Source organism: Mesocricetus auratus, unplaced genomic scaffold, assembly GCF_017639785.1.
Source record: "Mesocricetus auratus isolate SY011 unplaced genomic scaffold, BCM_Maur_2.0 Super-Scaffold_100018, whole genome shotgun sequence".
Taxonomy (NCBI): domain Eukaryota; kingdom Metazoa; phylum Chordata; class Mammalia; order Rodentia; family Cricetidae; genus Mesocricetus; species Mesocricetus auratus.
In genome coordinates this window covers 50,262,646-50,288,924 of record NW_024429199.1, presented here as the reverse complement: position 1 = coordinate 50,288,924, position 26,279 = coordinate 50,262,646, and the positions used below count along the sequence as shown (strand labels likewise).

The following is a 26,279-nucleotide window of genomic DNA, read 5'->3' as shown; positions in this document are numbered from 1 at the left end:
GCAGGCTGCCCTGGAAGGGGCAGAGCACCAAAAAAATACAAATAAATAAATGGAATAAAATATAGACACATTTGCGTACTTGGGTTTAAGTTTGTATCCTATCAAATACAGGAATCAGAGGTGCCTCTAATAAATGTGTGGAGGAGGTACAGGCACAGTTTCCTGTCCCACCATTTCTTATCTAAACTCTACTACATGGCTTACCCTTTCTCAGTATGGCATGTTCATCTTGCTTCTCCCTGTGTCTCCCAGAGACTCCGCCCTTCTTCAACCCAGCACTCTCTCCCTGTCTGCATGTCCTACCTGCCCTCTTCCTGCCTACCTATTGACCATTTAGCTCTTTGTCACGTCTGCTGCGCTGCCTGTGTCCGAGAACGTGCGGAGGGTGTCGGGGATTGACAACACAGAGACTCGTTCAATGATATAAAGAAAACTTTAAACAGGCTCCAAAAAGGTTCAAGAAAACCTCCTAAGAAAAGCTCCCACCAGAGAACCTTCTGCTCTCTCCTCTACCCTGGCTGGTTCTGCTCTGACCCCAGAGGTGGATGTGTGTGGGTTTGAAGGTGCCGTTAGTCTTTAGACAAGGTCGAGGTCAGGGCGGTTTCCGTGGGAAGGCCTTTTCCAGGAACTTATTGTATCGTTTTTAGTAAACATGTTTTTACTAAACATTGTCTACAGCTGCCTACTCCCAGGCAGAAGGGGAAGTGGGTCTCTGCTCAAGGTCTGGTGTTCCCACAATTCACCCCTTTTTATTTTCAAATGAGGCACTCCTGGCTTAGGTCAAGTAGGGTCACCCTCCCTTTCCCGTCTTTGGGGGACCTTGAACCCCTGTTTTAGGTGGGAGGGGTCTTCCCCACAGGTTGCCCGTCATCGGAGATACCCCAACCTTAAATCATCTGTAACCAACCTTCATGGCTATCGGGATTGCCATGGGCTAAGCTAAGCAATACTTGCTAACGGATCTCTTGTCTCTGGAACAAGGCACGTTTGAGCTTGGCATAAAGCCAGAATGCCTACTGCCACTGCCACCATTTCCAGGACCCCCATCGACATAGCGCCTCTCCATCACCATACCCATCACCAGATCTGGGCCATAACATTCTACCAGCCTTCGTCTGTTACAAGGGTAACCTGCATGTGATTTACATTTACAATTTGATAAAGTTTAAAATCGTTCCAAGATCTGCTCAGGAAAGCATTTAGAAAGTGCACTTGCACAGATACATTAGGTACAATCATTGATGTTATACATGTAGCATTACGAAAAATATGAACAATAGTTGTTGCATTAGGACAAGTTGCATTTCTCCAGAAAAATACACTGGCCTAGTCGTGATTCCAGAAACAGGAACCACTAAGTCTGATATTTCAAGTGACCATGTCCTGTTCAAATCTTGAAAAGAGGCTTTTGCCACTCAATCACAGTCCATACCAATGTCCAAATGCTTTAAATGGGTCCTTTTTTCTCTGTTGGCTTTACGATGAAAACTCATGGGTTCGGAAGGTTGATGCAGCAGGTCTGTTGAGAAACTGGAAATCTCGAACCGACTGTTTTCTTTCTTTCTTGGGCTCTAGATTCGATGACATCAAGGGTCAAGAACACTGATTTAGGAGATCTCACTCAAACTGGCTTAGGTAGGCTCCCATGGTCTCAGGTTCAGTTTTTCTCTGCTCCATGCATCTCACTAATTGGTCTGACAGCTGCCGAAGCTTTATTCTTTTCCTACAAGAAAACACAAACATGCCCTCGACCCCAAATTAGGGTCTTCTCCACTGTCTAGTTCATGGATGTCTCCATTTGACCTGAGCAATGGTTGCTCAAGTTCCATCATGCCAGAATCTGTCTGAAGCTCACTGGCATTCACATTATAAAATTTTTAAATGAGGAGTGTATTATTTGATGAGTCATGTGGGGACTGGGGGCATTATTCCCCCATTTTTATTTTGTAAAAAAAATTTCTTTTTTGAACTGTTGAAGCTGGACCATAACAGTAGAAGGATTTGTCTACCCTCCTTGGTGAACTATCTAGGTAAATTGGGATCACTACCCAGATTATTTGTAGATGCCCATCAAAAGGGACACATCCATTAAATATTTCCCAAAAACTTCTGAAAATCACTCAAAGATTGTAAACTATACTGTGTCCAAATAACTTTTGAAAATTATTGGAAGTCTGTGAGTAGTCTTTCCCAATCTAACCTGTAGAGCTCTCACTAGCTGACAAGGCCTCATTTGCATCTTAAATTTTTCTGTTAAAACATTAACAGACTGGCTGGATGTTCCTTTTGGCTATATTTAAAGCAATTTAGGTAGCTTCTTAACTATTTTTGAAGGGATTTAAGTATCCTTTTAATCATATAAGCAGTTCACACTCATGCATTCACAATCATATTTCATACATACCGGTGTGGCCACACCATACATTCAGAACATACATGCATCTTTCAGTCATCCTTTTTCCCTAGGTCGTGATTAGTCTGTTGCAATGAAGCTTCCTTAATTGAAATCTATGTAAAAGAACAACTCCAGCCAATCCTTGAACTAAAAGGGTTAAAAAGTCCTGTATGTTCTTTATCATTCCTCCACTTGAGCTACAGTCATGGGGTACAGCTGTACTTACTCCTTGTAACTCTGTAGATGCAAGGTGGGGAGGCCAGGCTTTTGGCCAAAAGTTTTTAGAGATGACTCACAAAATAGAACTTAAATGTAAACAAAAATTTTCATTCCATATACCTTCATCCTTTTCTTTTTCTTTACCAGTACCTCTTTACTGTTACCAATTTGGTTTTTTTTATTTTTGAGTCAGGGTTTCTCTGTATTGTTCGGAGGCTGTCCTGGAACTTGCATAAAGGTGTGTTGGGATTAAAGGCATATGCCGCTGGGAATCTCTTGGATTCCCCTACTTCCTGACCCTGGTATCAGGCTTAGGAGGGGGAAACTCAGAATGTCTAGTTTCTGACTTTTTAATCTCATTGGCAGCAGCTGCTTCCAATGTATTATTGGTGTTTTAAAATTTGATGAACAGGGAGCTGGAATGACTAACTGGCATCAACATGGGGGGGAATCCTCACCAACGCCCATATTTCCCTTACCTGAGTGTTCAGCAATGGTTGGATCTTTATCATGGTGAGCATTCCTAATATCCGGAGTAGTATTGGGGTCGACATGCCTGATGCACCGTTCGGGGACCCAAATGGGCTTCTCACTTCCTGGAGGGAAAACACAAACAGCCCCTCGGACCCTAGCTAGTAGGGGAGTGGGTGGCTGCCATTTTCCTGTGATCAAATCCTTCCATCTGACCCATCCCAAGGACTGGGAGGGTTTGTTCCAATGTCTCTCCATAGCAGACAAATTATTACGGTCTATGGTCAAAAAATTTAAAATGTAAAGTATGGTGGATAACTGAATATTGGGGGAGGTAACATACTCCCCCTTTTTTATTTTCTTAAAATACTGTTTGAGAGTGGCATGGGTGCGCTCCACAATGGCCTGTCCGGTGGGGTTGTGAGGAATACCAAAAGAGTGGACAATGTGATGTTCCCTGCAAAAGGCAGCAAAGCGATTGCTGGCATAGGCAGGGCCATTGTCCGTTTTTAGGGCATCTGGAACACCCATGTAGGCAAAGGCCTGCAGGCAATGAGAAATAACATCTTTAATCTTCTCTCCTGAGTGAAGAGAGGCAAAAATCAGTTTAGAATACGTATCCACCGAGACATGCATGTATTTTAATTTCCCTGCCTGCGGCAGGTGAGTGACATCCATTTGCCAGAGATGGTTGGCCCTGAGGCCCCTGGGATTTACCCCCTCATTGGGAGAATTATGATAAGGGGCACAATCAAGGCACTGAGAGGTAATCTGTGTAGCTATGGATAAGGGGCACCCAGTGTGAAATTTAATGGAGCGGGCATTTAGATGATACCGCTCATGGAGCTGGTGGGCCAGCTGGGCCAGCTGCTCCTGAGTAAATAAGACCCTAGGGCGGGTCAAGGAGTCAGCAATTTGATTGCCCTGGGCAAGGGGTCCTGGAAGGTTAGTATGTGCACGAATAAATCCCACATAAGCAGGGTGGATGCGCTGCCAAATAAGATGTTGGAGCTGAACTAATAAGGAACGAACCTGGGAGGTTGGAAGAACATATGGAGAAGTTTCTAAAGGTCTAACAATGTTGGCAACATAAACACTATCAGTATATAAATTAAAGGGCTCTCCCTCAAACATTTGGAAAGCCATCAAGCAAGCAAACAACTCGGCGGCTTGTGCTGACATCTGTCCTGTGGGTACCCTCTTCTGCACCTGAGAAGAAACCACCACCGTGAAACCCTTGGAGGAGCCGTCTGTAAAGACTGAGCGAGCTCCAACTAGAGGGTTCTCCTTTAAAATCTTGGGAAAGATCACAGGGTGTTGTTTGAAAAAAGACATCAAGGGGCTGTTGGGATATTGGTTATCAAACTGTGCGCCTGTAGATGTAATAAACAGGGTCCACCCATCATGGAAGATCTGTAGATGTTCCACCTCCTCCTTACCATAAGGAAGGATAATTTTATCAGGACTCTTTCCAAAGGTTTGAATGCTAAACTTGTGTGCCTTCCACAACAATTGTAAAATGAGATCATAGTAAGGGGTCACTACCTTCTTAGGGGAGGCTGACAAATGTACCCAATAAATAGGACCAGTCTGCCAAAACACGGCAGTGGGCGAAAAGCTAGATGAAAGTACAACCAGAACAAGGGGCTGCCCATAATCTATACGCCGAAGGTGGGCTTGCTCTATACTTCTTAACAACAATTGTAGGGCTTCCCTGGCCTCTGGGGTAATCTGTCTAGGGGAAGTTGGAGCAGGGTCCCCAGGAAGAATATCATAAAGCGCTTTAAGAGCCCCTGTTTTAATAGAAAGAGAAGGGCAAAACCATTGCACCTCTCCCAAGAATCTCTGCCAATCATGAAGTGTTTTTAAATTTGAACAATCGATTTGGAGTCTTTGTGGCCGGAGGCCAGTTTGTTGAATTTGATGACCCAAATAAGTATAAGGGGGTCTCTTTTAGATCTTTTCAGGAGCCAAAATAAATCCACGGGCCTCCAGAAGTTCCTGTAGCTCTGCAAAGGCTGTGTAACATTGTCTTTCTTCGGCCGCGGCCAAAAGAATATCATCCATGTAGTGGATAATGTAAAGATCAGGGAACTTACGTCTGAGGGGATCTAAACAGGCAGCTACATAAATCTGGCATATAGTTGGACTATTAGCCATCCCTTGGGGGAGCACCACCCATTGGAAGCGAAGGGCAGGCTCCCTAAAGTTAATCGCAGGAAGGCTAAACGCAAACCGAGGACTATCTTGAGAATGCAAGGGAATAGAAAAGAAGCAATCCTTCAAATCAATAACAATCAAATGCCAGTCTCTAGGAATGGCCACAGGCACGGGCAAGCCAGGCTGCAGAGCCCCCATAGGCTGCATGGTCGCATTCACGGCCGTCAAGTCTTGTAGTAACCTCCATTTCCCTGAAGATTTTTTTATTACACATATAGGGGTATTCCAAGGGGACGTGGAAGGAAGCAAATGACCTGCCTCCAATTGTTCTTGAACTAGCTGGTGAGCCGCCCTTAGTTTCTCCGCTGGTAAGGGCCACTGTTCCACCCATACCGGATCATCTGATAGCCATGTGATGGGTATGGGGGCTGGCGGCGCAACAGTGACCCTCATCAAAAATGGCCAAAACCCTTCCTATCCCCTGGGGCCCTGGTCTCCAAAGGGAGGGATGCCACAGGGCAAACCTCTCCCTGTTCTAGTTTACCTAGTTCCCTCCCCGGGCTCCAGCCCCTCCCTTGTGTCATCTGGGGGCCCCTGCTTTTGGACTTGGGTGCCTGGGTGGTGAGGACCACTCCCATTTCTTGCATGAGGTCCCGTCCCCAGAGGTTAATAGGGAGGCCAGGCAAAACATATGGCTGGAAAAGCCCTGTGTGGCCCTCAGAGTCTTGCCACTTTAGGATTCTGAGGCTTTTTTTGGGGCACAGCCTGTCCTATTCCCTGGAGGGTCACTGTCCCTTCCTCTTTCGGCCAGGCGGGGGCCAGAATTTATCTGAGAGGACAGAGAAATCTGCCCCAGAATCTAAGACGCCCCTAAAGGACTTGTCTTCTATCTTTAATGTAAGCTGGGGGCGGTTCTCCATAGTGGATACCCAAAATGCTGCCGGGCCGGTACTTCCAAAACCTTGGTTGCCCCTTTTCTCTTTAATTTTTCTAGCCTCACAAGGAGCTGTAGGGAGGAGGAGTATCTGAGCAATCCGTTCTCCTGCAGGGATGGCAACAACCCCACTGCCCACTGATGTCATTATTTTAATCTCCCCTCACTATCCTGGTCTATAACACCGGGGTGTACCTGGATGCCTCGAAGAATAGTACTGGACCGTCCCAAGAGTAGTCCGACTGTGCCTGGGGGCAATGGCCCATGCACCCCAGTAGGGAGGGCCTGGATCCCCATTTCCGGTGTTAGGATTGCCCGGGCAGAGGGAGCGAGGTCCAATCCTGCACTCCCTGAGGTGGCTCTAAGGAGGTCTGAGATATGAAGGGGTTGCTCTGGGGGAGAAAATGAGTCCTGCCACTGCCCAGAGCAGGGGTCATTGCCCCGTACACATTGGTTTTGGGGCCCTGGGGCGGGGCCCTCCTCCCGTTTCCCTGATTATTATTAGCAGAAAGGAAATTTCCTCCCTGTCAGTTTTAGAGTAGCAGTTATTGGCCCAATGATATCCCCTTTGACAACGGGGGCATAAACCAGGTCTCTTGAGACCTGTAGTATTATTTTGAGGGCACTCTCTACGGAAGTGTCCCTCCCTACCGCAGCTAAAACATGTTTTTCTCCCTCCCAGAGTAGGTCTTTCTTTCCCCACTTGGGGCCGAATAGCAGCAGCTAACACTTGGCCCTGGATGAAGTTCCCATCAATGTCCCTACAGATCCGGATATAGTCATTTAGACTTTTATTGCGATAGGGGCGAAGGGCTTCCTTACAATACTTATTTGCGTTTTCAAATGCCATCTGCTTGATGACTGGCATCGCAGGCCCAATGCCCCCAAATATTCTTTCTGCTACCTGACTGAGACGGTCTACGAAGTCTTGAAAAGGTTCGGAAGGTCCTTGAAGGACTTTGGACAGATGATCCCCTCCTCCCTTGGAAGGCAATGCTTTCCAAGCCCCTTGGGCCGCTGCTGCCACTTGGGCATAGACTGCGATGTCATATTGTATTTGTTGCTGAGTGGTGGCGTATTGACCACTCCCGGTAAGCATCTCCACATTTCTCTGGGGCTGTCCGGCCTGTGCATTTCTTTGAGCTGTCTGGCTGCATCTTTCCTGAAACTCACCTCTCCAAATCAAATAATCTCCCCCCGACAGAGCTGCTCTGCAAAGCTGCTGCTAATCGCCAGGTGTCAAATTAAGAGACGCAAAAGATTCCATTAAGGAAAGTGTAAAGGGAGCCTGTGCTCCATAATTTAAAGTTGCCTCTTTAAGTTGTTTTATATCCTTAAAATTTAAAGGGTTATGACGCCTAATGACCTGTCCAGAATTGTTCGGATCTGGAACTTCCATTACTGGGGCCACCACCGGGCAGCATTGGACCCCTCCTCTGGGTCTTCCCTCCAGGTCCGAGAAGGACTGGGTTATCTCATAGGAGGAGTCCCTTTTTTCAGAGTATGGGGAAGGGTTTCTCTCCCTGTCCTGTCTTTCCTTAATTAGAATCTTTTTTAGTTCTTTTTTAAGGGCCGCGATCTCAGCAAGTAACCGTTCCTTTTCAGACTGTGACGAGTCTGAGTCTGAGCTACTTCCATTTTCTAGGTCTGATAGAGAAGGATATAACCGATTCTGACCGGAGTCCTTCTTTTTTGGGTCGTGCCCGGAGATTTCTACCCGTTTTTTTGTTGTTACTAAGAGACTCCTCCTCATCCACACTAACAATGGAGCCTCTAGTTTCAGCCAGGGTCTCTTCATCCTCACTCTCTGCCCCTGAACTCAAGGAGGCTTGAGTCTCAGTCTCTTGTAACTCTAAAAAAAGCCTCTTTTGTGTCCTGAACTACCTGGCGGTGACGAACCTTATCTGTCAAAAGTGCTCCCCTCACTAATCTCCATAAGGAGAATGTCGTAGGGGGCAAGGACTCAGATCCCTCTTTTCGTAAAAGTCTATGAAGATCACGGCGAACCTCCTCCCAATCTGGAATATTTAAGCTTCCCCCAGTAATGAACCATGGACTGGCTCGTTCGATGGATTTTAGAAAGCCTTCTAGGGTTTTAGACTTGACTGCAGTCCCATGTTCTTTAAGTAACTTTTTTAGTTGATACTGTAATGATTCTAGCTTCCCGGAACTATTCCCCATAGTTTCTTAACCCCATCCACTTACCTCCCTTTCACGATCTCAGTGGGACCTCCAATTGTCACGTCTGCTGCGCGGCCTGTGTCCGAGAACGTGCGGAGGGTGTCGGGGATTGACAACACAGAGACTCGTTCAATGATATAAAGAAAACTTTAAACAGGCTCCAAAAAGGTTCAAGAAAACCTCCTAAGAAAAGCTCCCACCAGAGAACCTTCTGCTCTCTCCTCTACCCTGGCTGGTTCTGCTCTGACCCCAGAGGTGGATGTGTGTGGGTTTTTGAAAGTGCGGTTAGTCTTTAGACAAGGTCGAGGTCAGGGCGGTTTCCATGGAAAGGCCTTTTCCAGGAACTTATTGTATCGTGTTTAGTAAACATGTTTTTACTAAACATTGTCTACAGCTGCCTACTCCCAGGCAGAAGGGGAAGTGGGTCTCTGATCAAGGTCTGGTGTTCCCACAGCTCTTTATTAAACCAGTGAAGGCAAGACACTATACAAAAGACTATTATTCTACAACAAGGAGGTCTATACCTGTCATCCTAGCACCTGAAGGTGAAGGCAGCAAGATTGCTCTGACAACTGAATTCCACCTTCCAGACACATAATAGCAAAAGGAAACAAGTCTGTCTGTCTGTCTGTCTGTCTGTCTGTCTGTCTGTCTGTCTCTCTCTCTCATACACACGCACACACACTGTGGTTCACAATGTGTTCTCTTGCAAATATGAAAGAAGAATAAAAACAGATAAATATATTTTTTAAACTGTCTTTAAAATAGTGTCCAGCCTAGAATTTACAGCACAGCAAATGGGCACTAATCTAATTTTCTCCAAAAGGTCAACAACAAAGCCTTATTTAGATCATCACATGTCTATCCAAATTGTGTTGATGTCTCCATCACAGTATACGATGAGCAACAATGCTGCAAACAACATTTTAATTTTAATAGAACTTAAAATAGCGAGGTCAAAGAACAAAAGCTCAAATGAGTGTTGGATACAGCAGAATTTGTCCATTCCAGAGAGGGAGCCGCCTGAGTCAGCCTTGGCCAAGAGCCTGGAGACAGGAAGTGTTCACGGAGTCCCCCGGGTTGTGGTGCTGTGGGACTGTTCAGGTTAAACACTGTTCATTACAACCTTGCATCCCAGGGGAAAAAACAATACCTGTTAAAAGAGGCATATGCCAGCCAGGTTACCTCTAGAGACCTCCTAAAGCTCTCTGAGGATGGAGCCTGAGAACTCTGTATTTCAAGAGCTTCCTCCTGCTGCCTCTTTTACTTCACTACAGGCAGAAGATATTTGAGGGTGAGGCGGGTTTTCGTCGGGCAGGGGTAGTTCCAGGTCCTTTGAAGAGGGAGGTAATTTATCAGGAGGAGAATTTTAACTTCAGCAGCTGCGATGGGTCAGGCGATTGCCATTCCTGGAGAGGCTTTGGAAAAATGACCGTTACAAATCTGTAAGCAAATGATCTGGCTACAGAGTAAAATGAAGAGATTAGCTAGGGAGGTATGTGGGTGGGTGGGGGGCGTGGGGAGTAGAGGCAGGAGAGACGGAACCAACTGGTGAGAAGTGGGTATATTGTTGATTCAGGGTGCCAAATGGCTATTCCCACTGCCAGAAGCCCTGCACCAAAATGAGCTAGCATCAGGGAGCTACAGGGCATCAAAGAAAGGCAACTGGAGTAAACAAAGGACTAAGGTAAAGAATTGTGTCTGGCCTGGAGTTTGTTATGTAGACAAAGCTGACCCCAAACTCACAGAGGTCTGCCTGCCTCTGCTTCTGGGGTGCTGGGATTAAAGGAGGGCACCACCATGCTTAGCTTTCCCTTTAGCTTTTGGGGGTTGTTCTGTTTTATTGTAGAGAGAGACAGGGTCTCTCCACACAGCCCTGGCCATTGTGGACCTCACAGAGATCTGTCTGCCTCTTGTCTCCTGAGTACTGGGATCAAAGGTATGTGCCATACACCTCACCCACCTTAGCTTTTGAGAGGTTCTTGCCGAACACTGAGCTCACAGATCCAGACAACCGACCCGGCCAGCGATCCTTGTGGATCTTCCAGTGTCTATAACCTCGGTCTGGATTTTTATGTGTGTGCCAGTGATCCAAACTCAAGTCCTCAAACTTACACAGCAAGCATTTTACTCGCCGGCTCTCCACCCCAGCTAGGCACTGAGGTTTTCATAAAATGTGCATGGATTAGTGTGCTAGGTTATGAAAGCCTGTCAAGGGAACCTACTTGGGATCGGAAGTTGATGGCTGAGAACACCCTAAAATGCTTTCCCGTTATCACACACATTCCTGTCTCTTTGGATACATCCGGCATCGCTTGCATGATCTGACACCCATCCGTTAAAGCCATCTTCAATGTTAGACTCTTGTTTCTAACCATGATAAAGAAGTATGTTTTATTTTAAACCTTCAAATCCCCTGTGTACACACCGCCTTATACGGGTCCCTCAACTGTTCTGCATGATTCTAGATCAGGAAGCGAATCTGTTACCAGGGACATCAGCTGAAACTCCAGTCTTGGAAACCCTCCTGTAATTCCATTTGATCTGAACCCCATTGTTTTTGTTTTTAAATTCTCCTTTTGAAGCCAGACACTCGGGTGCACATCTTTAATCTCAGCACTCAGGAAACTGAGGCAAGAGGCTCTCTATGAGTTCCAGGATCAGCCAAGAATACATTAGAGAGACCCTGTCTCAAAAAAACAAAAACAGGGTTACACTGGCCAGGGAATCAGGTAGGCAACCTTCATTCTCCACCCTCCCTTCCAATTCCAGCCACCTAGTCTTTTTTTGTTTGTTTGTTTTTGTTTTTTTAGTTTTACGAGACAGGGTTTCTCTGTATTGTTTTGGAGGCTGCTGGCCTCGAACTCACAGAGATCCGTCTGCCTCTGCCTCCTGAGTACTGAGGTTAAAGGTGTGTGCCACCACCGTCACTGCCCAGCCCAGCCACCTAGTCTTTTTTTTTTTTTTTTTTGGTTTTTTAAGACAGGGTTTCTCTGTGGCTTTGGAAGCTGTCCTGGAACTCACTTGGTAGCCCAGGCTGGTCTCGAACTTACAGAGATCCGCCTGCCTCTGCCTCCCGAGTGCTGGGATTAAAGGCGTGCGCCACCAACGCCCGGCTTGCAGCCACCTAGTCTTATCCACAGCTTTGTAGCAAACCATCTACTGTGGCCTTTCCTTCCTTTCTGCCCCCATACCCAGTAGGTCATGCAGATCTCCTACAGCCTTCCTTTATCCCACCATCCCTTTGTCTCCCTGGGAACCAGCCATCCACAGAGAATCAGATAAATAAATGATCTTCACTCTCCCACCTCTCCTCCAATTCCAGTCTCCTGTAGCAGACCATGTTCTGGGTCCTCTCCTTCCTGTCTGCCCCCATTCCCAGGGGTCTGTGCAAATGCTTGTGACACACCCAGCATTCCTCCCTCCTGTAGACTTCCTCAGAGCCCCACCTCCTCCTAGCCCATCCCCATTCCTTAGAGTCAGCCCCTGACACCTAGAAACATAATTAGACCAGGAACACCTGGGAGAATCGCAGAAGCACTCCTCACCAGGCAACCCAAAGGCATCACACTCTCCTAAGAACCAGAGAGGGCAACGGAATTCAAGGAATGAAACACTCACCAAGCAAACACACCAGCACCTAGAATTACATTTATCTCCATCTCAGAAGTGCCTAGACTGCAGTATAAAAGCACAATCAACAACAGTCAAGACAACATGCCGCCGGGCAGTGGTGGCGCACGCCTTTCATCCCAGCACTTGGGAGTTCGAGGCCATCCTGGTCTACAAAGCAAGTTCCAGGAGAGCCTCCAAAACAATACAGAGAAACCCTGTCTCGAAAAACCAAAAAAAAAAAAAAAAAAAAAAAAAAAAGCTGAGTGTACAGAAGTAAGAAAGAATATTAAAAGCTACAAGGGAATAAGACTAAGTAACATATAATATACATGTAAAATAATACTTTATTAGAATAAAACCTGATTTTTCAGTGGAAACTTTAAAAGCCAGAAGAACCTGGACAGATGTGCTACAGACTCTAGAAGACCACAGTCCAGACTACTATTCCCAGCAAAACTATGGTACTACTATGGAAAGAGAAAGACATTCTACAATAAAACCAAATTTAAGCAGTATTGATCCTTAAACCCAGCTATAGAGAAGGTGTTAGTAGGAAAACTTCAACCTGAAGTTTAGCATGTCCAAGAAAACACAAGGAATAAATAATATCAAACCAGAAAATCAAAAGTCAGGAAATAAACCCATACCACAACAACAAAATAACAGGAGTCAAGAAACATTGCTCGTTGATAACTCTCAGCATCAATGGTCTCAATTCCCCAGTAAAAAGACGCAGACTAACAGACTGTATTCAAACACAGGATTCAACCTTCTGCTGCTGCATCCAAAAACAAACAAACACATCAAAGACAACATTACCTCAGGGTTAAAATACAGAAAAAGATATTTCAAGCAAATGGACCAAAGAAGCAAGCCAGTGGAGACATTTTAAAATCTGACAAAGCAGACTTCAAACCAAAAACTCCTCAGAAGTGACAGGAAAGAACACTACATACTAACCAAAGGAAAAACCCACCAAGAGGACATTATAATTATTAACATCTATGCACCAGACAAAAGGGCACCTAAGTTTATAAAAAAAAAACACTACCTGAAATCATATATGGCCCTCATTAGATATTACAAACCAGACGGACCTAACAGATATTTATAGAACATTTCACCCAGACACAAAAGAATTCACCTTCTCAGTACCTCGTGGAATTTTCTCCAAAATTGGCCACTTACTTGGAAGCAAAACAAGTCTCAACAAATACAAGGAAATGTAAATAACACCCTACATTCAATCTGACCACCACAGTCTATCACTGGGTATCAACAACAGAAACAGCAGAAAGCCTACAAACTCATGCAAATTGAACAACTCTCTACTGAATGAAAAATGGGTCAAGATGGAAATTAAAAACTTTCCAGAATTAAGTGAAAATATAACAGATTCAGATTTATGGGACAGAAAGAAGTCAGTTCTTAGATGCAAGCTTATAGGATTAATTGCCTACATAAAAAGTCAGAGTAATCTAGGGCTGGGCAGTGGTCAGCCTTTAGTCCCAGCACTCGGGAGGCAGAGGCAGGTGTATCTCTTGGAAGTTAAGAGACCTGTCTACAAGAGCTAGTTGCAGGACAGCCTCCAAAGCCACAGAGAAACCCTGCCTCAAAAGAACAATAAATAAATAAATAAATAAATAAATAAATAAAATCAGAGTAATTGCATATTAGTAACCTCATATCATACCTGAAGGCTCTAGAACAACAAAAACATAATACCCAAAAGGAGTAGTGTAGCATGAATTCTAATTGGTATTAGTAATTAAAAACCCAGAGTCAGATAATTGGGGTGAAAGCTGAAAGATCAGAGAAGCAAAGCAGCAACCACTAAAGAGTTCTTACCTCTGCCAAGGCTCAGACCAAAGGGGCGATCCTGTCCTCAGACTGCATCCTCAGACTGAATATGCTGTACTCCAGTCTCCACCTCCTGAGTGCTGAGGTTAAAGACATGTGATCCCAAGGGCTGGGATCAAAGGTGTGAGCTCTGTTTCTGTTTTAGACTGGATGAAGCTTGTGTAACCCAGGCTGGCCTTGAACTCACAGGGATCAGTCTGCCTCTGCCTCCCAAATGTTGGGATTAAAGCCGTACACCGCCACGGCTGGTGTGTGCCACCACTGCCTAGCCTCTATGGCTGACTAGTGTGGCTAGCTTCACTTCTCTGATCTTTCAGGCAACCTTTATTTGCTACATCATAAGCAAAATATCACCACAGAGTGGACAGCAAGAAATAATCAAACTCAGGGCTGATACCCATGTAAAAGGACAATGAAATAATACAAACAATAAAACAAGGAGATGTTTCTTTGAGGAAATCTGCTGTTGTAAGCTGCCAGGCAGGTGCTGGGAATTGAACCCAGGTCCTCTGGAAAAACAGCCAGTGCTCTTAACCGCTGAGCCATCTCTCTAGCTCCTAGACACCTAATTTTTATGAAGGTCAGAAATACACATTGGTTGGGGGCACAGCGTCTTTAACAAATGGTGCTGGCCAAATTGTATGGCTGCATGCAGGAGAGTGAAAATAGTTCTATACTTATTACTCTGCACAAAATTTAATACATCAAAGGCCTAACATACAGGCAGATACAAGGAATCATATAGATGAGAAGTGGGGAGGAAGTCTTGAATTCATTAGCCCAGGAAAGTAGTTCCTGAACAGAAAACCAATAGCACAGGCACTAAGAACAATTAACAACCAGGAACCCAGCCGGGCGTTGGTGGCGCACGCCTTTAATCCCAGCACTCGGGAGGCAGAGGCAGGCGGATCTCTGTGAGTTCGAGGCCAGCCTGGTATACAGAGTGAGTTCCAGGACAGCCTCCAAAGCCACAGAGAAACCTTGTCTCGAAAAACCAAAAAAAAAAAAAAAAAAAAAAAAAAAAACAACCAGGAACCCATGTAACTGAAAAGCTTCTGTACGGCAAAGGACACCATCATTTGAACAAAGTGATAGCCTGCAGAATGAGAAAAAAATTTTACCAACTACACATCCAATAGAGGTCAAATATCTAAAATATATAAAGCTAAAATAAAACAAAACAAAACAACAACAACAAAGAAATCTGGATGTCAAGAAAAAAATTAAAAAGTGGGATCCACATCTAAACAGAGAATTCTCAAAAGAGGAAACTCAAATGGTTGAGAAGCACTTTTTAAGAATGTTCAACATCCTCAGTTATCAGGAAAATGCAAATCTGAACTACTTTGGCATTTCATTTTATGGCAGTCAAAAATGGCCAAAATCAATAAAACAAATGATGTCATGCTGGCAAAGATAATAGAGTATGGGGAACCCTCATACATTTCTGATAGGAGTGCAATCTTGTACAGCTACTACGGAATCAGTGTGGATGAAGCTAGAAAAAAATTATCTTTTTTGTTAAAGATTTATTTATTTATTACATATACACCAGATTGAATTGTAGATGGCTGTCAGCCACCATGTGGTTGCTGGAAATTGAACTCAAGACCTCTGGAAGAGCAGTCAGTGCTCTTAACCTCTGAGCCATCTCTCCAGCCCCCGAAAAAAAATTATCTTAAGTGAGGTAATGCAGGCTCAGAGCATAATATGGTATATATATTCACTTATATGTGGATGCTATCTGTTAAGTCTTCGATGAACAAGGTACAATCCATATAACCACAGAGGTGAGGTACAGAGTAAGGAAATGGGGCGGGGGATCATTCTCCCTAGGAAGGGGAAATCAAATAGATAGTTAAGTATGGATGGGGTGAGGGGCAGGAATAGATCAAATGGGGAAGGAGAGGGAGGAGAGAATGAGGAAGACAGTAAGGTGATGGACAGCCGAAACTATGGACCATTTGAGGGGACATGTAGAAAGTTGATACAGTAGACTCTTCCTAAAATACATACATATATGGAGGTGATCTAAATGAAATCACCAGATAATGGGTGTCACAGAGCCCCAACTGGAGACCTCCCATCACTAAATGAAGCTTTCAGTCCCAGCAGTGGGTTATAGGTAATCAAGTTGTTGGCCAAAGGGGCCCTATGGGAGTACCCAAACAACCCAGGCTGCTGTCACGACTATTGATTGCTCTCCATAAACTGGCGGTTAGGTTCTGTGGCTGAAGACAACATCTACACAAAACATTGAACACAGGGGAATCCAGCTAATGCCTACCTATAGTCTTCAGCCCTGCGAACTAGCGTTCAAGGTAAGTCGGAAGGCACTCCGCATACAACCAAAGGAGAAAGGTGAACACCAACCCAGCTACAAATGCTTCAACCAACAACGATGACCTGCCTATAAGCTGCACTACTGCAACAGTGTCTGTCATAAAGCTTATGGTAGTAACCAACTGATTTGATTTAAGGCACACTCCATGCTCAACACTGCTCAAGTCAAGGACAGGAGACCAGACAGGCCAGGGACCTAGGGGAAAAGTAAATACCACTGTTCTGCTAAAGGAATGTAAGTCATAAAATGGTTCCTAATGACATCACGCTACACTCATAAATCAATTTCTGCCCAGCAGTCATCAGTGTAGCTTCCTCCTGCAGTAGATAGGAACAGAGACCCTCATCTGGACAATATTCAGAAAGTTAGAGGCCTTGTAATACTCAGTCTCCATCAAATCCTTCCTCTCCCAGCTCAGGAAATCTTGGGGGAAAACGACCAGAAAGATTATTAAGTGGGAGATGCAGACCCCAGAAAATCCCTCATCTGAAGCCCCCCCCCAGTCCCCAAATGGCTTGGCTTGGATCCCCGACCCAGTGAAAAAAACACACACTGGATTTGGGACCCGAGCCAGAAGAAGAGTACTTTATTACTAAACCTAGAGCCAGGGAAAAGTACCATAGCTCTTGAACTAGTGCCAAAAGAATACACTTGACTCCTAGAATTAGGAAAAGTAAAAGAAATTTGCCCAGGCCCTAAAATTGGAGCCTAAGATCTGAAAAGAACCATAGAAAGAAACACAGTTTGGCCCTGAAATTGGAGCCATCTCTGCCCCTGACACAAAACCAGCCAATCCCTGAGCTGGAAACACTGGCCAATCCCGAGCCAGAATTCCCACAGGGCAGCCAATCACAAGCCTTTGAGTTTGGGAATTCCCCTTACCCATAGTGGGACAGCCAATCACAAACCAGAAGGCTTGGAATTTCCCCCAAATCTATAAAAACAAAAAACAAAAAACAAAAAACCCTCCCCTCCAACCCTCAGTGTCTCTCCTGCTCTACTCCTGTTGCAGCAGCACAGAGGGACTCGAGTTAACCCAAAAATAAAGACTCTTGTTTTTGCATCAGAGTTGGTCTCTTGGTGGTGATTTTTGGTTCCAGGCTTTGGGCATAACATTAACAACACAGGGGGAAAAGTACACTAAGGAATCGAGGCCCTCTAAAAGCAGCTGGACTGACATACACGAGCTCACAGAGACCGTGGCAGCAGCAAGCACGGGGGCCCGAATGGGTCTGTGCCAGATGAGGTCTCAGCCTCGGAAGAGAAGTGAAGGCAAGTCCCCATTCTTAACCCAGAAGCTATTTCCAACTGACAGCCACTGGCCAATGAAATTCGGTTCTTTCCTACAGAGCCTCACTGGGAATACAAACTGCTCTTAAGTCATGGCCCAGGCCAAGCAGTAGATGACCAACATGAAATGAACTGCACGGCATCTTTGGAGTTTCTTTGTATCCTAAGGTTTTGATAAGGATTTTCTTTAACCTTACATGTATAATTGCGGCTTCCGATTTTGTGTTTTTAGGGGATTCCCGTGCGTGCAAACCTGTGTGCTTCTGCTTCTACATGTTTGTGTCTCATGCCGTTTCTTTGGCTCTTTTTCTTGTTTGTCTCCACCTTATTATATGGATGCCTGTTCATTTTCTAAGGAGAGATAGGAAGAGTGTGGATTCCAGTGGGAGGGAAGGTGAGGGGAATCTGGGAAGGGGCTGGGGGAGGGGAAACATATCAGGAAACATATCATTATAAGGAAAATCTGCTTTCAACAAAAGAAAGAAAAATATTATGAAAGCCTTGAGAAAAACAACAACAGCAGCAGCAACAACAACAACAAAAAACGCAATAAAACTTATTTTGAAATGATTTCAAAATTACAGAAGGGTTTACAAGAGCACGGGAAAGAACTATACCTAGTCTCGGCCACCTGTTGTTGGTTTTTACTGTTTGAGTTTTGTCTTCCCCCACCATACTCTATATTCACGGAGAAAAATCATTGGAAGTATGTTTCTGGTACACAGATAGCGTTTAGGTTTCTTTTTCTTTTTGAAGCCTTTGTCTCTAATCTGCACACGTCCTCAATTTATCTTTTATTGCATGATACTGGTTCTATTTGTAAGAAGAGTTCAGGGCCACATGGGTGGTTCTCATTTGTGAGCTCAGGACTCGGGAAGCAGAAACAACAGAATTGTGCTAGTCTGCATAGCGAGTTCCTGGTTAGCCAAGACTATACAGTGAGACTTTGACTCCAAAACAGCAAAACAAAACAGAAAGTAACAGACAGACAGGCAGATGAGTAAACAGACTGTCCTGGCATTTGCTTTGTAGATAGCAGCTTATGTCATGTTTTCCCTCAGGATTTTATCTGGTTATGCATTTTGACAGAATATTTTGAGAAGATAGTCTTGTCTTACTCTGTCATTAGTGATGCCCACCAGATTTGCTCACCATAAAGTTACTATGTTTCCAGTTTTAGTTCAGCTCAGGGCTGCTTACTTTTCTCTTTTTAAGAATTACCTTGCCAGCCGGGCGTTGGTGACGCACACCTTTAATCTCAGCACTTGGGAGGCAGAGGCAGGTAGATCTTTGTGAGTTCGAGGCCAGCCTGTTCTACAGAGCTAGTTCCAGGACAGCCTCCAAAACAATGCAGAGAAACCCTGTCTCGAAAAACCAAAAAAAAAAAAAAAAATTACCTTGCCAGGTGGTGGTGGCACACGCCTTTAATCCCAGCACCCGGGAGGCAGAGGCAGGCAGATCTCCGTGAGTTCGAGGCCAGGCTGGACCAACAACCTCCAAAACAATACAGAGAAACCCTGTCTCGTAAAAACAAACAAAAAAAAAAAAAAAGAATTACCTGTCCTACAGGTAACTGGTATTTCCTGACCCATAGCTTCTTAGGTCCGTCTTTACTCCAACCATCCCAAGCTAGGTGGGAAGTAACGCCACTGGTTTTGGAGGATTTAGAACACATCTTACTATCTTTAGGAGAGCATGGCAGAATGTAACAAGACCCATCACCATGAGAAAAAAAAGATTATAGAGGCAGAGGAAAAAGCATTTGATGATACAACGTTGAAGATTATTTTTCTGCCCACCTGAAAACATATCAAAGTGGTATTGTCATTTCAAATATTTTTTTATTTGGATTATTCATTTTATGTGTATTAGTCTTTTGCCTGCCTGGGTGTATGTGCACTAAGTGCTTGCCTGGTATCTAAGGAAGTCAGAAGTTGGTATCTAATTCCCTGGAACTAGCCACCTCTCCCGACTCCATCAGAGTTCTACTTAATCCTATGACATCTAACTAGAACCACCACTATATTCCTTAGTTTGAAGAAGAGGAGCGTGTGGGAGTTTTAGCATTTGATCTGCAATATGGAGCTGAACTGGAATCACTTCCTCATCCTTCCTGACACCACCGTAGCGTTTTCCTGCAAAGCAATGAGCCAGGCTTTCTTGTTACTCTCACACCGCTTTTAGACAGTATCTGCTGCCGGTCGTAAACCGTGATGAAACTTCCCAAGAGATCCTGTGGTTCAAATCGCCTGACCAGTTGTGGGATGCACGCAAAGCAGTTTAGACACATTTGCTTCTTGCCGTAATAAAGACATGTTTGAAGGGTACTGCCAAGGACAGGAGAGTAAGTGCCTTGTGGGGTATGAATGCTAAACATTACCCTAGTGAGTAAAGCAACCCCAGCCGAGCTGAACCGGAAGTTACAGCAGATAACGTCACTCTTATCGCCGGTAATTACTGGCCTTACATCTTTAATACCTGCCTGCTACAGAGTAAAATCTAGGTGGCAATTTAAGTACGACTTCATGGCCGGCATCAGAGAGGAAAAGAGCTGAGCAAATACACTGATTTGCTTTTGCACACTTATGAGGAAAAATGTAAGTAGAGGTGATATTCACAGGCTAAACTTCAAGGAGTAATGATTTAATTTTGGCCTCCTTTGGGAATCCTCTCTTACAGATATTCCTATGGCCAGCGGAGGATTAACAATCCTACTGGAGGAGATGGGTGACGGTGGCATCAGCCATTGTGGGAGGATTGAAGAACCTTCCAAACTCTTGGCTGTTCATAACCCCATCATTCAGCCGTTGCTCTGTTGGGAGCAGTAAGGGTCGGGCAGCCCGTAAAAATGGGAGGAGGTAGTATTCAATAAATTCTCTACTTACTAGCGTGGGCTAACATGAACTGTATAACTTCACAGCATCTGCTCTTGGAGCGGGGGTGGGGGGGGGCTTGCTTTAGTTAAGTCATTCTTTCTGCAAGAGCTCCACCAAGTGGTCATCAATTTGGGAAGAAAAGTCACAGAAAATCATTCCAAGGCCCCAAGAAAGTCTGACAGAAGGGAAGACCAGTATGATGCACGATGACCAGCACATCCTCCGTCCTTAGACTCGGCACATCTGCTTTTCTTTATGCCTGTTTTTAGAGACCTCCTTGTCCCTACTTTAACCATGCCTGCACTTTGACCCCATGGCTCCGAGGTTCTGAATCCTCTGTTCTCTCTTAATCACTTAGTTCCTTTCTGCATTTCATTTTACCCTGTGCTACTCCAGATGCTGGTGTCCTCTACCTAAATCATGTTTTTAATACCACTCTCCACAATTAGTGGATCCCCTCCCCTCAAGCTGAGCACTTCAGAGTTAAACATTATATAAGTTTGGTGTGGTGTGTGCCTTTTAGCCCAGCACTTGGGAGTCAGAGGCAGGAGGATCTGAGTTTGAGGCCAAGCCTGGTCTACAGAGTGAGTTCCGGGACAGGCTCCAAAGCTACACAGAGAAGCCCTGTCTCAACAAACAAACAAAACAAAAAAAAAAGGAAGGAAGGAAGGAAGAAAGAAAGAAAGAAAGGAAGGAAGGAAGAAGGAAGGAAGGAAGGAAAGAAGGAAAAGAAACATATAGCTGTGCAATTGATGCAACTAAACAGTTGGTGTCTGAATGGTCTGGGTTCTCTGTTACTGTCTGCGGATGCTGACCAGTTGACAGTGGAAATATTAAGTGCTCGCCTCTGTTCTCAAAGTGAACTCTTACACTCAACCAAGAACTGTTCTGCCCATTTCACTAAGAAGCCAAGGGCTTGGAGATAAGCCACACCTAGCACCTTGTACTCATTAGAGTAGTCTCTGGCACTTCTGCTTCCTGGTGAAAGGGGTCCCTAACTTGCCTACTTTCCCAACCTATAGAGAAGATAGAATTTAATGTCCTTGTCTGTGCAATGATTTTGCTGGACCATTCACACACACTCACCTCTTCTATCTGTCTTTTTGCCTTACTTTTGTTGTTGTTACTCTCTTATAGCCATGACAGTCTAGAGCTCACTATATAGCTGAGGTTGACTTTGAACACCTGCTGTTCCTGCCTTCACCTACCAAGGACTGATTTAGAGATGTGTTTGAACAATGTTGGTCTTCTCAGGGCTCTGAATTTCTTCTGAGACCACGGTTTCAACTTCTGCCGCTGTTACATCGTAAGTTACACTGCCTGGTGGTCCTTCTTCTGAGTTTTAGGTAGAATTTTACACTTGAACTTTCAATAAACTCAACGTTTATGGCATTGCCATTTTATTGTGGGTGTCCGACTCCCAGGACCTGGAATTACAGACAGTTGGGATCTGCCATGTAGGTGCTGGGAATTGAACCGGGGTCCTCTGGAAGGACACTCAGTGCTCTTAACCTCTGAGTCATCTCTCCAGCCCCTTTAAATGCATTTTTTAATGAATGGCATATCTCTTATTCCTCTGAAAGTCTTCCTGGGTTGTTCTTGTTTATCCATAAAAGTAAACAAGTCATTGCCCTTGCAGCGTCTGCTTCCCAGATATGTCTTGCTCTCCTAAGCTTGTAGCCCCCGCCCCATTCCCAACACTGCCACATCCCGGGATACTAGACATTAGAACCAGAACCTTGTGCACACACACGCGTAAGTGCACATGTGCTTTGGCACACTTGTAAAAGTCACAGGTAAATTCTCTCCTTCTGTCTTATGGGTCCTGGGTACCAAGCTTGGGTGGTCAGGGCTAACAGCAAGCTCTTTTGTCTTCTGAGCCTTCTTGTTGGCCCCATCCTCGGGGCTTTTAATTTTATCTTAAGACAGGGCCTCACTGACTTGCCCAATCTGGCTTCAAATTTGGGATCCTGTCTTAACCTCCCGAGGACCTGGGATCACAGAGCAACCTATGAAGAACAGCTGGTAACATTTTTTTTTCTTCATTGCTCACCTAGACTTCCAACATTAATCATCTCAAAATTAGGTTTCATTCCCTATCATGACTCTGGCTGTTTGAGTGGTTTTTCTTTTCTTGTCTCCCCTCTCCCCTAATTTTGGTGTTACGAGACAAAGTTTCACTATACGGAAAGAATTCCCTGTGTGCCTACGTCTGCCCCCGTGACTTTTAGTCTCTGTAGTTGAGGGATGACAGTCTCAGCCACAGTGATTCTCCCACAGGCTACCTGGTCTGCAGGCTGTCTGTCAGGGTAAGGTCAAAGCTTACTGTAGACCTTCCACAATGGGCAAAGAGTTGCTGACAACTTCAGTGCTGTAACCCAGGACTGCTTCCAGCGGAAGGGTCAGAGCTGGTGTGCAAGGTTGCCCAAATGTCAACATTTTGACGGCACTATCAAACAAGCAGACTCCTGTCCTGGCCCTTAATTTATTGAGTTGGAACTTCCAGGAATAAGTCTTATCTGAAATGAGTTTATGACGAGGCTGATTTTGGCAATGCAGCTCTATTTAAACTTCATTCCCTCTCCCACCTGTCCTCCAGGATTTTAGTGTTGCTCAATAGGTGACTGTCATTCTTAGATGTCCTTTCTCTGCACCTAGGCCTACCTCCGTCATAAACCAGCTCACAGAAAGCATCATTTAACTGATTTGCCCTTTTACAATGGTTCAGAAAACTTGGTTATTTGTATTTGTTCTGCTGCTCCTTCAGAAGCAAATAGGCATTTGACATAAATTGCCTTGATGAAGAAAAAAACAACAACAACAACACTGATTTTGAAATGCTTTTGTTGCTCAGAGGTTTTCTCTGTCGCCTTACCTCTAATGGGAAGCAAAAGATGAAAACTGTTCAACCACTAAAAACATCCTAATTACCACGACTCCTTTAAAATCATATAAAGGAAAAATATTTGTTGTTTGTTTTAAGTGTGGCTGGAACTTCCCATGTAGCCACAGGCTAACCTTGAATCCACATTCCTGATCCCTCAATTTTTACTTCTGGGATTAAAGAGGTACAATACCATAAAAAGAGAGAGAGAGTGAGACAGACAGACAGACAGACAGAGACAGACAGACAAAGAGAAGAGAATTATATGTTGGTAGAGGAAAAATAGGCTGAGGAAAAATTTATAATGTGCTGGTTTTCCTTTGAAAGAAAATGAGGTTTAACTTTGGCTTCTAGCTCCAGGGACACAGTCTCTTGTGGTGAAAGGCACAGGAGGCAAAGGCCATCCTTAATCCACCACTCAAGAAACAGAGAGAAAACAGAGGAAAAGAATGCTTGCCTTTTTTTTTTTAAATATAGCCTGTTTGGGTTTTTGTTTTTGTTTTTTGGTTTTGTTCATTTGTTTTGTTTATGGAGACAGGGTCTAACTACGTAACCAGGCAGGCCTTAGCCCTGCACGGATGCGTCAGCCTCTGCCTCCCTAGTGCTGAGATTGTAGTAAACATTAGAAACTTGGATGATAAGTAACATAATCTTTGGCTCACAGAAGAAAGAGTGTTTTGTTTTTTTCCCCCGATTTTCTCCAGATTTATGAATCTTACAATTAGGAATACTATAACAAGGGACGGCTTCCCCGGTAAAGGTGCTTGCTACCAAGCCTGAAGGCTCAACTCTAGCCTCCAGAATTCACACGGTGGAAAGAGAGAACTGACCTCCAGTGCCTGTCGCATCACACGCTGACATGTCTTCTCTCTTTCGCACAGACATGCAAGGCCAATAAAGACATGTGAACTAAAAATACGAGGCAAAGTGTATTAACAGTCCCTTACTTAGGCTACTGGGATGAGTGTAACTTGCACACACATGCTTACATTCACACTTATACATACAACGAGAAGAGAAGTATTTCTTCTTTTTTTTTTTTTCAGAATGGCAAAAACAATGTAGTGAAAATGAAGTATTACCTGATCAGGAAGGCTCAGAAGAAAAGTCAGATAATTTCCCACTAATTACAGCAAAGCAATAAATACATCTGGAAGGTTTTCAGCCTTTGTAGTTGTAGAGGATAGGACTCAGCCAGGGAGAGAGAAATGCCCCCAGGATGATTTGTTTTATTTATTTTTCTTTCTTTCCCTTTTTTTTTCTTTTTGTGGTTTTTCAAGACAGGGTTTTTCTGTGTAGCCCTGGCTGTCCTGAAACTCAACTCTGTAGACCACAGAACTTAAGAGTTCTTGAATTCACAGAGATCTGCCTGCCTCTGTCTGCCTCCTGAGTGCTGTGATAAAAGGCATGTACACCTGGTTTGAATTTGTTTTTAAGGGAAATACTGGGCAGGGACTTGGCATTCCTGAGAATTATAAACTAGTTAAATACCAGGTATCTGTGTTGAGAGTAATTTAGTAAGACTGTAGTTGCTTGGTGGTAGTGGTGCATGCCTTTAATATCAGCACTCAGGAGGCAGAGGCAGGTGGATCTTTGTGAGTTGGAGGGCCAACCTGGTCTACAAAAACAAGTTCCAGGACAGGCACCAAAGACAGAGAAACCCTGTCTTGAAAAAAAAAAAAAAAAAAAAAAGACTGTAGTTGACACTACCAGCCACCAAAAGGAAAAGTCTACTGAAGTTGATTCAGAGTTTTAAAACAAAGATCCAGAGAAACCCTGTCTCTAAAAACAAAAACAACAAAAATTAAAGGTAAAAGAAGGATTCAAACTGCTGCTATCAACTTTAAACCTGGTGACATTCGAGAACTTTACGGTTATAGTCAAATGATTGTGTGCGCTACAATTTGTGTTGAAATCCTAACTTCCACAGACATGCTATGAAGACATGGGACTCCTAGGAGGCAATTATACCGTGACAGGAGATCCTTCATGAATGACATTAGTGAACTCACAGAGACCTTAGAGAAGACGTAAGGTTGTCTGGGAGCTCAAAGCAATCCTCCTGCCTCAGTTTCTGGAGTGCTGCTACTAAAGGCATGAGCCACCGCGCTCAGGTTGTACCTTCTTCAGAAATTCTAGAGGTACTTGACATAAGTTTAGAAGTAAAGCTACTATCCTATGGCGTCTATAATCTGGTATAAAAGACTCTTCTCCTTTATATGACCATGTATTCATTGCATATTTCAGGATGACATTAAATAAACAACTCCCGATGAAGCTAAAATATTTGATATTTGGACTTTTTTTTAAAGTAGTAGGTATGTTACATGAAATAGATTTTTATTTTCATTTAAGTTACACAAGGTCATTTCTGAATTAAAAATAAGCTAGAATACATGCTGCTTACCTGTGCAAATCACTTACCTGTGCAAATCACTCCATGCCTGAGGCTTAGTAGTAGGAAATACTTGAACCCACAGGGTCGTCTTTTTTTTTTTCAGGGTTGTCTTGATAAGCTGTGTCCAGGAATCTTTTTTTTTAATTTAAATTTAAATTAAAAACAAGGTTGCTTCACAAGTCAGTTCCAGGTCCCTCTCCGTTTTCCTCCCCTTCTCCCGTGCCCTCCCTATGTCCAGGAATCTTAAAATAAATTACTGCTTGGCCAGAAAGCTCTGGCATTTGACCTTTGATTTTAAAAATGTGGTGCTTGCTCTGTTAGAGTGTCAGGCCTGGGGATCTAATGCCAGGCAGCTTCTTGGTCCTTCCTGTTCTCACCACAAAAGCTGAGACTTGCTCTGGCAAGCTTCAGTACCAGGAAGGTTGTTTTAGCAGTGAACCTGAGACAGTGATTTTTGTAAGAGGAAACCAAAGTATTAAAAAAATCCTTTGCACCTGGCGTTGGTGGTGCACGCCTTTAATCCCAGCACTCGGGAGGCAGAAGCAGGTGAATCTCTATGAGTTCGAGACCTGTAGCCTCGTCTACAAGAGCTAGTTGCGGGACAGCCTCCAAAGCCACAGAGAAGCCCTGTCTCAAAAAAAAAAAAAATCCT

General features: G+C 44.3%; 2 long non-coding RNA genes across 2 annotated transcripts; one reads left to right on the top strand and one right to left on the bottom strand.

Moving 5' to 3' along the window:
* Positions 1–9,270: 9,270 nt before the first annotated feature.
* Positions 9,271–26,037, bottom strand: LOC121132829. Its single transcript, XR_005869475.1, has 2 exons — positions 25,654–26,037; positions 9,271–9,778 (listed from the first exon to the last, which is right to left on the bottom strand). It is a non-coding gene; the product is annotated as an uncharacterized LOC121132829 (long non-coding RNA).
* LOC121132828 lies at positions 19,945–24,147 on the top strand. Its single transcript, XR_005869474.1, has 4 exons — positions 19,945–20,066; positions 21,483–21,651; positions 22,275–22,370; positions 23,934–24,147. It is a non-coding gene; the product is annotated as an uncharacterized LOC121132828 (long non-coding RNA).
* Positions 26,038–26,279: the final 242 nt, after the last annotated feature.